General features: G+C 37.1%; 1 protein-coding gene across 3 annotated transcripts in view; it reads left to right on the top strand.

The window, feature by feature from the left end:
- The window catches only part of LOC111624536 (hepatocyte nuclear factor 6-like), a 55,816-nt gene that overhangs the window by 12,971 nt on the left and 25,949 nt on the right, over positions 1 to 16,896 (top strand). The window lies entirely within an intron of this gene.

Raw genomic sequence — 16,896 nt, 5'->3', positions numbered from 1 at the left:
GGGGGAGAGAGAGAGAGAGAGGGAAAAAATTATTTCATACACACGGGACGATTTAAAATTTAAGTAATTCACGAAATTAATTTGGAAAGGAAAGAAAAAGAGATGGAAAAAGAGAGATGAAAGAAAGGAAAAGAGAAACTCATGAAATTCAACCTCACTCTTTCTTTTCCCTACTCTTACCATTAGCATTTTTATCACATCTGCTCAACGTTTGAACGTTTATAGTCGATGTTTTTACATTGTCCGGATTTGAGATTCATGATATTCATGATGTAATTTGTTTTAGCATTAGATCGTTTTGTAGGAGGGAGAATTTAGATAGGGGAAGGGAAAAAATTCATCTTTGTGAAAACTGCATCTCTCTTTTCCCCTCTCTCTCTCTCTTCCGGCATCCCTCGACCGTCATGTGTTAGAATTCTTTTTTACCGTGCGTGTGTGGGGCAAGGCGACTTCTTACAGAGAGAAAGACGTCTTCATATGTAAAAGTAGCGCGAGAAACTTTAGTCCTCTCCGTAAGGGGTCGCGGCTTGCCAATTGAATAGAAGCCAGACTCGGAGATTTGCTTGCGACACTTGGCCAGTTACGGAGAATAATTAGATGGGTATGCTAGTTTAGAAGCGCACCATCTGTCCCGACCGCAGCGCCCCTGGCGGCGGACGGGTGCAGCCATGCGTGAGCCTTTGCCTTCCGAGCCAACGGCTACAGACGGCTATAGCGTGCCACGCTTCCTCTTCGCATCTACACAATTGTTTCCGCATAGATCAGCCTCGTCCGACTCGCGCAGATACATAAATTTTAAGTACACAAGAAATGCATTAAAGGGAGCCACTTTCTTCTTCGAACCCGCTTCCAGTTTAAAAAAAAAAAAAAAAAAAATTCGATTCGGACCCCGTTTGGCCGTAGAGGAGAAGAGAGAAGTCGTCCAAGAAGAGAAGAGGATATGGCGGCCGGAGGAGGTGCATCCCGTTCTAACGAGAGAAAGAGAAGTGGAGGCTGCTGCTAACTCCGATATAACTCTCAGTATCAGACATCACGCCAAATTACCAGCACCCATATCACCGATTAGAAGCGATCTCCTCACAATAAACCGGAGATCTTTATCTTCTTTCACTCCCAGAATACCCCGCGGTGATGACGCTGAGCAAACAGTTGTCTCTGTTGCGAATCCATTGTCCTAGGATTAATTAGAAGTCAGTGGCACCGACTCCGCTGGATGGGGCACGACTCCCACGAGGTACAATCGGGGACCCGAAACTGCCAAAGTGTAGGCATTCTCTTCCTTATACGGCTGGAGTAATAGTCTTGCACAATCTGTCAGTGTAAATACTTCCACTCGTTAACTCCGGCATCTTACCTTCTACTGTAATGAGATGGCTTCCCTACTTTCGTCTTTAAAGCGTGTTTTGTCTGTAGAGAGCGAGAGAGAGAGAGAGAGCCACCGACTCTACCGACTTATTAAAGAGCATCGTTAATTGGCTGCGAGTGTTGATATTTTTAGATTAAAAAATATCGAAGAAATTTAATGCCGCCAAAACTTGCATCTCATTATAGATTTTCGATTGTGTTTTTCTGTCTGCAGAAAAAAAAAAAATAATAAAATAATGCCGAACTCTAGCCCTTTTTGTACTGATTAAAAGTTGCGTTTTTAAAAGTCCCGTTCTAAATGCTGTTTTGATAAATTAATTTCAGCTAGCGGTTAGGAGAGAAATTCTTAAAAGTTGAAGGCACTTTAGAAATGATCAAGTTGACGGGAGGCCTCCTAAAGAAGAGTTGTAATGAGTAACAAGTGCTCTGTCTGTAGTGTCGAATGGGAAGAGTTTTATTCTGTAGACGGCTTTTTTACGTTCATAAATTTAGAAAGGAATATGTTTGGCAGATAAAACGGTATACAATATTCAGAATGCATATACCCAAGGACCCAATTGCACTTCTTCAAAAATGTGCACAGACAAGACAAAGCCATTTCCCTTCCGAATCAATGCAGTGAAGCTCAAAATCAATTTTGATTTATTAGATTTTTTTTTCTTCTTCTACAAGATAGTAAATGGTGATGAAGTGAACACTAGGCCAATAGCAGATGGCTTGCGCTTTTTGCCTCCTTCGGAGCAGATTTGTTAATTTTTGAAACTGGAGATAAAGTATTCTTCTTGTATAAAAGAAAATGCAATAAGAGTTGGCGGTGGCTTGGTATAAAATAATAATAAAAACTTTGTAAAATCGCCATTAATTTATCGCTAGTTTTGATACGGGGAGGGAGTTCTTGACTACATTTTTAATCCGTTTACGCTTATTAATAGAGAAGCCGAGCAATTGATCTGCACCGAGATAACTTAGAGCTCGTTTAAGTAATCTAACTTGGGTTAAATCTTTATTTAACTAAGTCGAACGTCCATTAATAATAACTGGTGTTTAAAGTGCTTTAAAGAATAGGAAATTTATAGGAAAGATGAGAAGTCGACATAAATTGGATTAGATAATCGAGCGATAAGGGAAAAAGGAGATGTATTCCGTCAGAGATTGGGAAGGAGAAATGTCAAATACGCACTTGACACAGTTGACCCTTGGTTGCTTGTAACAAGATTCAAACCAGCGCCGTGATTGGTATAAAAACATAAAAAAGTATAGTGAGAAACGAAGTGAATGGCAGCCGTTTCGCTACACACCGATATTACAACTAAGATAATGCAAGCAATATCAGACCAGCTGTTACCTCAGGACAGGCTAGACATTGCATACAAAGAGCTAAAACTGCCTGTGGCCTGTAGCTTTGTTAGACAGGCAGCCATCCCTTCTGGCTGTGATTGCTAATGTCTACGTTAATGAATAGGCCAAGGTAGGGTAAGATGAGACAATGCAGTACCATTGGGGTGGTCGGGGATGCCGGCCCGGTTGCTATGGCGATAGTCATCTCAAGAGGATGTTAACCCAATCTCCTTGTCTCATTTACATGTTATTCTGCTAGAGAAATGTGATTACGTTTGTTCCCCAAGTCGAAGCGAAACGCCACCAAATACGTGAAGTGGGTCCAGCAAAAGATTCCCGGATGAGAAACTCGGATCCTAAAATGACGCTCAGGAATGTGATTGGTATGATATTAATGTTGTGGTTAAAGGAGACAGTTAATTCTATCTCCCGGGGAGGAGGAGGACGGTGACAGGATGCACCTTTTCCAATAGCAGATAATTTGTTAGGGACCGAGATTGGGCGGAGATGTTCTCTTTCGTGACTCATTAAGTAATTGCCATCTCATCTATGTTACAAATTCGGATTTTTTTCACGAGGTGTCAAGTGCAGATTAAAATCAAAACGTAAAGCTACGAAGATACAGAGGAGAAAATACAAACTATCGACAGAGCAAGTCGGTGCGAGGGATAATTCCAGGCGGTTATTCGCTAAAGGCAAAGTATTTTTCGACAGTTGCAAGGTCTACAACTCCAACCGTTGGGGATTACCGGGGATTTATAAGGTGAGGTGCTTTGGAGACCACTTGGACGAGAAACGAATTCTCTGACCACAAGCAAGGACACAAAGAGCTAGCAAAGACTCGGAGCAACGCCAAGCCGTCAACTGCAGATGGAATAATATAGAAGCCGGAGGAAAGAGGGGGTACGAGTGATTTTCAAACAAGGTCCCAACCTGTTCTGCTCGGGGCTGTGTGGAAACTGACGTTAGAAGACCTGCTAAGTCCGACTTGTTTGCTGAGCTCTCGCTGGGTCCGTTCTTCTGCCTGCTAATCTGCCTGAAAGTCTGAAATTCAAACATTTTCGTCGGTCACAGTATTACACACGGAGATTTGTAGTTTCGCACTCTCTATCTTTACTTCTTTCTGCTTTCGTCTATCCGTTTATGCTGTTTTAATGCGAAATAAAAGGAAGAAGATTTTCAAACCAATTCCCTAGCCATTCTAAATCCTTAGCCTCTAGCTCTACTTTAAATTATAAGCGTTATTATTGTTATAAACTGTTTATTACCGTAGTAACATTATTTTAATCTCTCGCCTAATGACGGTTTTATATTCTGACTGTTAGCATTGGGTGGTTAGTACACTACGAGTAGAACCGGGCAAAGATGCTCGGAAGAAAATTTAGATAGATAATCTCCCGATTGCTCGGGTTGATATTTCTGTCACTCTAAATGATTTTCACTAGAAATTGGCGCAGGAACACCCTTGACAATCAATTGTGCCATCTTTCTTTCTAGATGACGGCTATTTCCTTATTGCAAATATCGAAACGTCAAATTGATGGCAATTCGAAAGGAACATCCATCCGAAAAACGTTTATTGGATCGTGTATAGTGCGCAGGCTCCTTTGGCCTACACTCCAGGGATTCACGCTTTCTAACCCTTTTTGCGTGACTGACAACGCTCAAGGCCAGTCGGTATGATTGGCCAGATCGATTCATTCATTCAATTAACAAATCACTCGAAATGCGCTTCTATTAGATCGCCCGGTTATACACTTGTTAATGTTTTAATGGGATTTGTCAATTGACTCGCGACCAACTGATTTTTTTCTCTTCCCTCTACCCCCTTCAATTTCCCTAAAATTCTACACCTTACCAATAGAAGTCGACTTAATCTATCAAATTTGGATTTTTGTTCCTCTTGTTGAATCTGATTAGACGAGGTTTCAATGGAACAAGAAACGTTCTTATCTGGTTCCATTCTTGTTAAAGCGGGTTTTGATTCCTAACGGCTAAAACAATGTGAATTTTCTTAGTTTTCCCCAAAGGGCGAAAGTAGCCTATCTATAATTAAAGTGCTCAATTGGAAGCGGAGATAAATCCAAAATGGTGACGAAATTAAACTGGTTTTTTTTCCTTTACTCTCTCCGATTGTTATGAATTGATTCGATCTTAACTCTGTCTCTTATAAATGTGGGAAATTTCGACTTTAAATGCTCCATTTTTCTACTTTTTCCGGATTAGTTCTTGAAGTTCTACATGTACTTTGTCAGTTTCGGTAATGGAAAGCGTTTTGTTTGTCCCTTTTTTTTCCGAAACTGTTAGCATAACTTCCCATAAACCGTTGGACGGTTCAATCAGTATATAGAACAACAACCAAACGTTTTTACATCACGCAAGCTGCGTAACGGTTACGTTGGTTACTGGAGGTTATTGACACCCATACTCACAATCTTTATCTCTGACAATGGTTACCTCTATACTTTCCTATATTAATCATATCACACTGATTTACTCTCAATTATCTTCTTAAAAGGTCGATGATATTGATCGGAAAAAGCGTGACGTCATTATTGTTACTAATAGAACATCTTCTGATATGACTCCCCCACTCCTTCGATTGTTTAGATATCTCAGTTCAGAAGAATCCCTTACCTTCTGCAAATTCTAAACATTAAAAATAGAAATTTATGTTGTTTTACTAGAGAAGGAATTATTTCAAAATCAATAAATTTAATATTATTTTATTGTTTCAGTAAAATAATAAAAGCTGTTTTATTCCTCGGAGATTGTTTAAAGATCTGATTTCCCAGATCGATAAGGGATATTCGTTTCGTTATTGGTTATTATTCTGTTTAAGTTTCGTCAAATTCTCCATATTATGACATATAAATTGAAGAATAAATACGGTGCGTGCCTCTTTATAGCGTTAGAAGGGTGACGTTAAGTGCGGGACTTGTTGGTGTTCTTCTCTGATGACGTAATTCTGATTAAGAATCGTGGGTCAAACGGTTATTTAATTCGCTGATTACATCACCAAAAAGGTTCCTGTTACGTCATAAAATCTTTATTATCACCGAAGATAATAAGTTAAATGACAAATGAGGATGGAATGACAGATAGGTCATAGTAAGTTGCGTGATTATCAATGCAATAATAATCGAATTCTGATAGCTTGATGTTTGACTAAACTCTGCTGTGTTATTGATAGAAACAACCCTTAGTAAAATTAAAATTGATTGCTTTAATATTCTTCAGATGAATATTTAAGTAAACTGTTAAGAATGGCTCTTTACAGGGAACGAAGGAAATGCTTCATAGAGAGAGTGGGATAAGTTATTTTTTTGGATAGGAATAGATTTGTATAAAGAGGTCTTTCTATCTTTATAGTAAATAGAGAAAAAGGGAGGATAGTTTTAAGAGAAAGAAAGCAAACCAGAGATGATGGCGGGGAGAGAGAGAGAGAGAAAAGAACCAGCACGAATAGTGGAAGGAGTTGGAAAGATGGCTTTCGAAGGGAAGCGCGGTTTCAGAATAGGAAAAAATCTGATAAAACATTGGTTTTAAACGAAGGAGAAATGGGGAAAGAAAACTAAACTGTTTCTTTTAAATCCGGTCATGGTTTTTACGTATTCTCGAGTAGGAGAATGACTGAAAGGAGCTAAATTCTGGCTAAGGATTTTGGAGAATCCGCGATTGTCGTCGGGTACGGATTGTAGAATTCAAATCTGGTGAAGTGACGATGCAAATCACCAATAACGAATGCTTGTTGCATACCAGAATCCGTTCTGAATAAGGCAGCTAACGACTATGTGCACGCATTTACGATCCCTTCTGCTTCCGAATAGTTACGCTAGTTGTTGAAGGCACCCTCGCTCGATCAAACTCGAAACTAAACAAACTTTTCTCCAACACTTCGTTCGAACTAATAGGGGAGAGAGAGAGAGAGGAAGAGGAAGAGAGAGAGAGAGCAGGAAAAAGTTCTTTGCGAAAAATATCGACGCGAGAAACAACGGAAGCGCACGAGTTTTAGGGTGAATTTAATGAGTGCAGGCGGAATGGGAAAGAAAATAAGGTCTCAGCCATCCCGGTTGCTCCATCCGAATCGTTCGATGTCCAATCTGAGGCAAACGGGGCCAACACCGACCAAAAGAGATCTTCCGTCTCCCCGGGGGAAGCAAAGAAAGCGGAATTCGCGAGTGCGGGGGGGGTAAGAGACGCGATGGCCTCTTCTTTTTAATAGGCGACTGTGGCCGACGGAACCTGCATTAACTGCAATGCAGAGATTGCCAGGCATTTTTTTCTAATTTAAAAACTGTGTGCGCGCTTCCCCTTCTGTTTCGTGCCTGGCTTTTCTCTTTGTTCCTCCTCCCCGTCCCCCTTTGTTAAAAGGGAAACGCCCGGGGCCCGCCGTAATTGGACCTTCGGGCCAACTTTTACTTACATCCACATCCTTCTATACTGGGTTAGTGGAGTGGAGCACCCGGAGTTGGACCACTTCATGCACGTCTTGGTGTGTGGTTAACAAGGTCTATGTCTTTACCTTAAAACTGTTGTGAACCTTGCAACTGGGACTGTAGAGTGATCTCTTCGCTCCACTCCGGTCTTCCACTTCACTTCGACTTTCTTTTTTTTTCCATTTTTTCTATTTTTATATTTCAACTTTTATTATTATTACTTCTTTTTTTTCCTCGAGTATTTGTTTAGAAATTAGACAACAAGAGTAATTAGGCAACCGGATACGAAGGCAATTAAGAGTCGTTACGGGGCGAAAACCTCGATTGCTAACTACAAACGTTTTAAAATTAAATATTAATAAAAATATAAGGGAGAAAAGAAAACAATCTACACGCTATAAAATCGCAAAGTGGGAGGAGGGTTTTTATTTAATAAATGAGTAATTCCTTTTCTCCTTACCAGTCTTTCGGCTTTTAAATTAAGGAGATTTCTCCGACGATCGCTTAATCAGTCTGCGTGACGTTACGTGACGTGACGTGACGAAAAAAGAAACAAAACAAGAATAAAAGAGCGGGAAAAAGTGTCGCGCCGGCGGCGTTTCTAGCGGGGAAACGTAAACGGCAACCGTCACGATATCGCTGTCATTCACCGTCGCGTTTTATACTTCCGGTGACGTCACCCCGACAACCGGAAGTGGCGGCATCAACACGCGAATTGCCTCGTTTCGATAACGTCGGCTTCGTTATAGCTGTCGCCCGGCTCATTCGTCTTTTTACTCGACGTTGTCATTTGTCTGCCGGACAAAACGAGTCGAGTACCGCAAAGAAGGACAGACTGAAGTGACATCTGCTCGCAGACAACGACATAAGTCTTCCGCTTATGTGCCCCTAGGTCAGGCAATCAAAGATATGTGTGTGTGTATATAGGCGCTCTTTACTTGACTTTCCGGTCTTTATTTACCACGATAAATTCATTACATCCACGTTAAAAAACCTACATTTTAGTCAAATAAGAAGGCAGAGATTAGATAACCCAGCGCTCGCTCTTCATCCCTACAAAACGATGGGAAAATTACGGAATAAATTTTTATTTATTTAATTGTTTAAAGCCTTCTAGACGCAATTACGAATTCATCAGAAGCTAAAATTAGTGACGAATAAACTTTTAACCTTATTTTTAATGATAGGTTAGCGACGTTAACAAGGCTGACTTATCACTAATGTTTTATTAATCAACGCTTATAAATAAAACCAAGAGTTAAAAATATACATGTAAATAAAATTATATTTATAATTTATAAAAATAAAACACCGTTAACGTCTGGAATATTTTAAAAGAAGAATAAGAAAAAAAGAGAGGTTAAATTAGCGCAGCACTCGGCAAATTATAGTTTATCCTGATGCTGAAAGTATACTTTTCCTCTTGGATGATAGAAAATGGCATCCCCCTTTAAAATTTCGGAGTGATGTTAGTGTAAAGTCAACTGCGATGGTAACAAAGTTGGTATGAATATTTCTCATTTCGTCCACATCCCGCATTTTCCATTCGAACATTGGCTTAATGCAAGAGTTGGGTAACGCAATAAAATAGTATAGACATGACTTTGGAAATCGTACAGTTTGTTAGAGCGATAAAGTTTCAGAAAATTTTATAAAACCGCCCATTTTCAATTCCTTCCCCCCTCTTGGTCTGTTTCGATATCTGAGGACTCTATTTTGCATCCCCCTTGTATTCGAACGGGGGATGGAAAATAGAGAGAGAGAGGCTGGTCCAATTTAAATGTCTGTATCATGTTCAACTGGATTGACACGACAAGAGACGCTAATGGATATNTCTACTGTATATATATATATATATTTTTTTTTTAACAAGAGGAGAGAGAGAGAGAGAGAGAGAGACTTACGGGGAGTAACTTTTCGTATATTACTAACACGTCTTATCTGGTTAACAAGGCTCGTTTCTGATCGTTTATCTAATCTGTCTTCAATGTCTTCTCTATATTCTTCAGACATAACAACAAACACCAGTAATATCGATCCTTTCTTAAATCGAACTAGATCGATCAGGAAATTTTTTAAATCACAACTGCATATTTACTGTATATATGTATATATATATATATATATGTATATATTGAGTTAATCGCCCCTAAAATGGGAAGTAGACTGTTCCATGCGTGAGTCAGTTTGTACCCTCTTCCACCAGCTACCTACACCAGCTGGGCTGAGCAAAACTTGACGACAGTTGCTGGGGAAACAAACCCCCTATCTTACACCCCCTGTTCCTATGTAATTACCACAAATACACCTCGGCACAAACAGTTGTTCTTTTTGTTGTGTTTATTGCCACGTCTCATATATACTATAATTACAAGTTCATAAAACGAAGATAAACATCTCGTATTTTTTTTATATCTATTTTATTTTATAAAATAATACACTTCGTTATGTAAAATATCCATTTCGCTCATTTAATAACCGTACTAACTCGTGTGTAATTGCTTATTATAATAAAACAACCGGGACGACTAATCTCACTACTAGATGGCGCTATCGGACGACCCCCATCCATTGATAAACAACATATTCAATTGTCCATCACATACAATTCATTGATAAATACTGTTTTTCAATTGTCAACCAAGCCGCTTGTTGGTAAACATTACTTCGATTGTCCCGTTGTAAAACACTAAATTCAATTGTACGTTTGAAGTATACGTCACACTAGAAAAAATAAAACGGATTTATTGACGTTTATTACACAAACAATAAGCATTATTACACTTTAAAATCCGACACACTAATCACCAATAAACAGTGTTTTACTTACACTACACCTCGACAATTGTGGCTCAACCCCCCCTCCACACACACACACACACTATCATACACGCCTTCTTAAATTTTTAATTATAAGTTCACGCTTTATCAATTATGACGTCACAATATAAGGTGTGGACTAAGTCGATCGACATTCAAAATTGCCAATACAGCGTCTCGACCGTTATACACCGACACCTAATTGGTCAGTTTATTATTAATTCGTCCAATCACCTTTAATTAAATTGGAAAATTTGAATTTTAAATTTGATTTTTATTTATTTTAATATGTAAATATATATGTAATTCCATTAATTATTTATTTACAATTAACGTTCTGATTAATTTCTTTTTTTTTTCCTCCTTTAAAAGTGTGTTAAGTTCGAGTGACTCTCTTCTAANTTTTTTAACAAGAGGAGAGAGAGAGAGAGACTTACGGGGAGTAACTTTTCGTATATTACTAACACGTCTTATCTGGTTAACAAGGCTCGTTTCTGATCGTTTATCTAATCTGTCTTCAATGTCTTCTCTATATTCTTCAGACATAACAACAAACACCAGTAATATCGATTATCTATTAGGACTGTTACATAATACCATCGTTATTGAACAAAATATAAAACACTGTATTAGACCCCAACAAAGAAAAAAAAAAAAAATATATATATATATTAAACTCTATCTACACCTTTATCTCACGTTAAATTCCTCCATTGATTCTTATTATTAGCAAATTCTTATTGTATAATCTCTGCTAAACACCTTAACCTTTATCGGGTTTTCTTTTTTTTTTAATATGACGGTTACCCAATTACGTTACGTTTACTTCTGTGTTTCTAGTGTTACGTGCGAACTGGTCGAGCCTTGCCTACATTTTATACAATGAAATAATTGAAATATTGGGAATTTATCGATCAGGAAAGTCAATCAAGATTGCTATTTATCGATCGGGATTTAAAAAGAAAGAAAAAAAAAACACGAATAAATTTCCAAACGTAAAGTAAATTATAACATTTAAATGGTCTAGTTTAAGGCTAAATTAGCCTGGTACTTAATTTTAATGGAGTTACTCGTCCTTAAACGGAGCCTTCCTATAGGCAAATTTAAGCTATAACGCGATCCCTCTACTCATTCATGGTGAACGGGAGGAGGACTTCTATGCCCCGTATCTCCTCTGGAGCAGAGCCCTCATGTTCGCTCTCATAGATTACTCCTTTTGTTCTCTTCTATTTAAAATATGATCACGTGTTCCCTCATGGATTCGAGTTAAACTAAGCTTAATTCACAGTTCTACGCTTCTGTCCATAAAAGAGATGAAAAGAGAGGGCCTTCGAGGGTAAAGAGACTTTTTTAAAAAAAAAATTAGAAACGAGGGATGAAAGAGACGGAAAGGAGGAAGATTTAATTGAAATTTAAGGCCCCAGATAGAGTAAATGAGGGTAGAAAACGGTAGCAACAAGTTTTCAATATTTTGATATTAAAATTTATTAGAATTGCCCGAAGATTTTCTTAGCCAAGGAGATGATAAATGATTTGCATGGGTAAAGTTTCCAGGAAGAGTGGTTATCAGGCAGGTAGAGAGTAGCTAGTCCACCTGGTCGTTGGTATCGGACCCGCATCGATTGGGGCTGCTGCTACAGGATGGGACAGAAAAGAGAGTAGACGCCCGGTCGGGTGTGAAATTGTCCTCGGCATCTCCGGGGACCATTCCTCCCACTAACCACCCCTTACTAGACCGAGATAAGGAGAATGGGCTTTAATTTCAGGCTTAGCCAATCACAAAATTTAAAAAGAGAAAAACTTCATCCCCCACAACTCCAAAAAAGGAGGAAGAAATAAAAAATAAAAAATAAAAAATAAAATAAAAATAAAATAAAAATTCTTCCCGACTTATTCGACGAAATATAGAAAAAGTTTTTTCTCTCTCTCTCTCTCCACCCCTCTTCTGTCTCTTCTTCTACTATTTGTCACTTAAAGAAGCGACGTCACTTCCGGTTATGAGTATATTAACCCGTTCGGTTTCAATTGGTTGATTTCTGATGGGTTCCGATTGGTTAATTTCAAACGAGATGCGATGACGTCCCGAAATTAAAATTTTTCTCTTCTCAACTTCTACAATAAAAATCCAGTTTAAAAAAAATATAATAATAATTTTCGAATTAATATTTAAGAAGAAGCGAAATTTAATTTATTTTATTTACAAAAAAAGAAGAAGAAGAAGAAGAAGAAAAAGTAAATAAATAAATAAAATAAAATAACTTTTACACAAGTGATGCGGAAGAAAAATTATGGAAAAGTTTTGCTAGAAGAGCAGAAGGCCGGGAAGGGATAGAAAAGTAAATTTTCCAATTTTATCAAACAGAATTTATAATTTGCTTCATTGGAATCATTTTCTAATTGAAGCGAAAAAAGTAACTTTCTTATAAGGGGGGAGGGAGCCTTCGACTGCCAATGACGTCACAGATTCGAGAAAGAAGAGTCACGTCAACAGTTGGTACCATCTGTGCCAGAAAAAAAAAAGCGCCATTCTTAATTTCTCTAGTGGTTAAGTGAATAAAAAAGCTGGCCATTATTCACCACAGCACCGATTGTTTTTCCCTTCCGGGCAGTCATACAGCGCCACCTGACGATTGAGAGGCGAACTACCGCCGCTGTTGTGTTAATTACAAGACTTTCAACGATTCTTCGCTTGTTTCTATAATGACTAACAACTAATTTAGCTGAAGAGAAATCTCACACAATAATAACAGAAAAGAATTATAACGCATATCGAATAGAAGAGGGTAAAGGAAAAGAGGAAAGAAGAAAAAAAAACCTAGGAGAAAATAAAGAAAAAATAAAAAATAAAAATCCAATCTCACCATTTTGTTGATAATGAGTTAATTTGTTTGTGAAGTTTAACGGAAGGAATTGCTCCTGTGTGTGAAAAAGTCAAAAGATTCCTTTCGCTCGACAGAATGTTCTTCTATCTTTTTTTTTTTTTTCTTTAAATCACAAAAATGCAATTGCTCCCAAAGGTTTTTGAAAACTTTTTAATCGATGAAAGTCAGTTGGCTTGTAGATTTTTAACAGATATTCTATGTGGGATATCAATCTCCCTCATCTTTTCTTCGCTCTTGCAATGTGGAAAATCTCTCTCTCTCTCTCTCTTTCGCATCGAAAATCGCTCTAATTTCTTACGAACACAAACGAAATTAAGTTTCTAACCCGGGAATATTACTTTACTGGCAATTTTTTAAAAATTTATTTCATTTAAAATATATGCTCTCCATCTCGTATTAGCATTGTCTTGCCCCTGTAAATCATACTTTCCCTGTTAGCAGTAGAGTAGTGCCGGTCATCTAACTAACTCCTTTTGGGGGGAATATTTGAACTGAAATCACGTGATTTCCGGTTTGGATCGGAAGTTCGTATATATTTAATCGGGGCCTCTTGCCACTAACCTTTCCATAGCTAGTCTCGACTTTCGTCTATCTAAGATTAAGGAAGTACAGACAACAGATAGACAGACAGATGGACGACAGTGGGAATTTATAGGTCTAGTTTTTTTGAAATTGCAGCAAAATGTATCGAAATGTACGAAATTCTAGCGAAAATGCGGGTTTTCTTGGACAGTGGCTCGTTATTCTATGGGAAAGAAGGACAATTGTCTGAAATCACCCACTAAGAGGAGGCCACAAACCAATCTTTTATAAACTCACTATTGTAGTAAGAATATAGAAATTTAAATTTGGGCCATATCTGCGACCGTAGATTGCCGGTATAGCGCAGTGCACAACTTAACCCTCCTCCAGAGGCCATGTTTAAAAAAAAAACCAACGGGGATAACGGGAAATTCTCCACAAAAACTTACCCCAAAGAAAACAAAAGGCCACACTGTAATACAATACAGTATGTGGGGCCCTTTGATTCAAATTAGTCGGACCCCATGAATTTATAACGCGCAACTGTTCTCGGAAGTAAAGTCGATGTAGAAATGGGTTTTAGAGACCGAATTTCACGCGTAAACGGCCGATTTCGGGCGAGTAAACGTAAAGTTTAACTTTATTGAAGTGAAAATAAGCTCAACGAATCGAAATCTGTAATTTTTTCAACATTATTTAATCGAAAATACAGAATTTTTAGCAGTACAAGTTCATGCGGAATGGGTTTTAGTGACCTAATTTCATCCCTAAAAGGCCAAATTCGAATGACAAAAAGTGAAATTTAACCTTATAGAAGTAAAAATTTACTTCGCGAATTAAAATTTACAATTTTTTTCGGCATTATTTTAATAGAATTAAAAATTTTTAGCGACAAAACGTAACGTAGAAGCGGGTATAACAGTTTAGAGTACCAAATTTCATTCGTAGAGAGCCAATTTCGGGTAAGTAAAAGCGAAATTTAACTTTATAGAAGTGAAAAAAACACTTAACGTATCGAAATCTAAAACTCTTTCCACATTATTTAAGCGAAAATACAGATCTTTTCTAGCAGTAAAATATGATACAGAAGCATATTTTACAGACTAAATTTCACCGATAAAGGGATAAAAATTGAAATTAAACATTGTAGAAGCGAAAAATACACGTAACTAAATTAAAATTTATAACATTTTTTTCACATTATTTAAGTGAAATTAAAGGTTTTTAACGCCGAAATTCGATATAGAAGTGGACATAACAGTTTAGGGACTACATTTCATTCGTTCTTGCTCTCTAAGGGCCACCTGTCGCTAATCTGTACCAAGCACCCGCATCAAAGAACAAAAAGATAAAAATAAAATAAAATAAAAATAAAAGAAGAAACAAAAGAAAATATAGATCTATAATCTTCACATTAATCCCTTATAATAGAACTCGGTAAGAGGGCAATCAAAGAATTTTAGACGAAATTTTTGATCTATGGCCAATTAAGCTAGAAATAATAATCTCCGTTTGTTTTAATTACTTAAACGACCAACTGCAGCTAATTATCATAAGAAAGATTCTTTATAAACATTATAAAACGAATAGATTCGGTTCGGAATACGTTGTGGAATGCGTTGCTAATTTTGTTTCGAATTTTAATTAATTTTCTTGAATACCTCAAACTCACTAACTGATAAAGTGTAAATGAAGATCATTAGCCTTACAAATTTTTATTTTTTTATTTTTTCCTCCCCTAAATTTTTACTTTTCTTTTAATTTCACTAAATTCTGTTGCTAATATACTTTAAATGTTATAGAATTTTTTAAAAAATAAATTATATACGAACTTCTTTTAGTGCATACAAATCTTTCTATGACTTAAATTGTAATNATACCGATGAATTATGTTTAAAGGAAAATAAAAAATATATATATATATATAAAAAAACAACAAAATTCCGAACTTAAATAATTTCAAAATTCTATCGATGCATGAATGGTTTACTATAATAATACCGGAATTAAATACTCCCTTTCTTAAATCGAACTAGATCGATCAGGAAATTTTTTAAATCACAACTGCATATTTACTGTATATATGTATATATATATATATATATGTATATATTGAGTTAATCGCCCCTAAAATGGGAAGTAGACTGTTCCATGCGTGAGTCAGTTTGTACCCTCTTCCACCAGCTACCTACACCAGCTGGGCTGAGCAAAACTTGACGACAGTTGCTGGGGAAACAAACCCCCTATCTTACACCCCCTGTTCCTATGTAATTACCACAAATACACCTCGGCACAAACAGTTGTTCTTTTTGTTGTGTTTATTGCCACGTCTCATATATACTATAATTACAAGTTCATAAAACGAAGATAAACATCTCGTATTTTTTTTTTTTTATATCTATTTTATTTTATAAAATATTCAAAATATTTAAGAGTTACAATGGCCTTAAGCGCTGGAGAAAGTCAACGCTACACTGCATCAATGGCGATAGGCAAATATGCGATATAAACGATGGAGAATCTAGATTTACTGATATCTGATCGGCGTGTTTGAATATGTAGAATTTCCTCCGATATTTTACTTAAATACATCCATTATATTTCTTTTTTTTTATTAATGAAAACGGTTATTTAAGTAGGCCTGTGATTGAATAATTGAATCGAATCGTTTTATAATTAAAAGATTGATTCGTGTTTATTGAGAGGAAGAGGAAAAGAGAGGCCGAATATAGAGATTTTCTCAAGCAATTTTCGCAAAAACTGATTGAATTTTACGCACAAATCCATTCAGAAAAACGAATAAAACTCATCCTCATCTCTATTTAGGGATGCTCCCGTTTTGCAAAAATTCTTGAATTATCCTCGACAGATTTAACGCTCGTAAACTCGAACATCGCATGTAATTGTTTCCTAATCGCGTATATAAACTAAGTGACCACTATTTAATGTATTAGAGGGTTTCATTTGTTTGCATTTGCCAGCGCAAATCCCAGCAGAGCGAGCGAGCAGAGCGAATCCGAGAGAGAAAGAGAGAGAGAGAGAGAGAGAGAGACAAGAATGGTCAGAGTAGGGTGCAAGGAAATAAATTCAAAACGGCGGACTACATTCTTTGGCTGTCGTCAATGCCATCTCTGGACACGTGTGACAGCAACAAACGTTATATACCCGTCACTGTCAACGGACTTATCTATCGGAACCAGAAATGTCTCCATAATCCCGAAATGTCCCACCTTCGGCTGACAGTTGGAATAACGTTGAATTCGATCTGCGTATTTCCGAACTCGCAACATGAAAAAACGATAAAATACAACTCCTTACAAAATAAACGTCATTAACGGTGACAGTTAAAGAGAATCAAGCTATAGAAGGATGCTGGAGGATGCTACGTTTTGAGGATTTGCAAAGGTTGTTTGTCTAGATTTGTGAATGTGATTGAAAAGATATCACGCGCTTACATGCAGTCTCACACTGTTTTCTTATATATATATATAAAAAAAAAGGATAAAAGAGATTATTATTTTGAGGCTTTT

Source organism: Centruroides sculpturatus, unplaced genomic scaffold, assembly GCF_000671375.1.
Source record: "Centruroides sculpturatus isolate CEXI.00-Female unplaced genomic scaffold, Cexi_2.0 scaffold360, whole genome shotgun sequence".
NCBI classification, from domain to species: domain Eukaryota; kingdom Metazoa; phylum Arthropoda; class Arachnida; order Scorpiones; family Buthidae; genus Centruroides; species Centruroides sculpturatus.
This window is presented reverse-complemented; position numbering and strand designations above follow the sequence as displayed.